Source organism: Meleagris gallopavo, chromosome 20 (genome assembly GCF_000146605.3).
Source record: "Meleagris gallopavo isolate NT-WF06-2002-E0010 breed Aviagen turkey brand Nicholas breeding stock chromosome 20, Turkey_5.1, whole genome shotgun sequence".
In the NCBI taxonomy this organism is placed as follows: Eukaryota; Metazoa; Chordata; class Aves; order Galliformes; family Phasianidae; genus Meleagris; species Meleagris gallopavo.
In genome coordinates, this window is record NC_015030.2 from 4304296 (window position 1) to 4304977 (window position 682).

Sequence of the window (682 nt, forward strand, 5' to 3'; positions counted from 1 at the left end):
CCGCAGGGTGGGGGCTGCCCTCTGCCCTCCCCATCCTCTGCTGTGCTGTCCTCTCTGCACACGTGTGCATGGACACACACATGCACACTGACAAAGCAGCGCCTGATGCACCGGCGTTGCTCCAAGGAGCCGTGCCCTGGTCGCAGGCGGCTGTCCCCATGTCCCCAGCCTTTGTGTCACCGCCTCCCGGGCACTGGCAGCGCTCCGGCTGCTGCGGCTGGCAGCTGCCCCACTGGGAGCAGCATGGTTCCGTGTACCCCATCTGTCTGGCTTGGCACAGCATGGCACAGCAAGGAGTTGCCCACAGCAGCTCAGTGCTGGGGTCGCAGGGAGCTGCACGCATGTGCATGGGGTGCACACACGGGGACAGGGCACGGGCGCTCCTCGTGCAGTCACACCGGGGAGATGTGTGGTCAAGTGTGTGTGCACAAGATGTGTGTGTGCACAAGTAGCATGCACGAGGGATGCTGCACACACGCGGCCCTACAACAGGTGTCTGTGCACAGCTGTGCAAGGGCAGGGGGTGAGTGACTGTACCAGCACAGCGGGAGCTGAGGATGTGGGTGCAAGGCGTGGCTCAGGGCACCCCCTGACTGTCTTCTCTCACCCCGCAGCAGGGAGCGGACTGATGGGGAGTGCACCCGCCTCGTCCTTCATGGGGAGCTTCCTGAGTGGCAGCCTG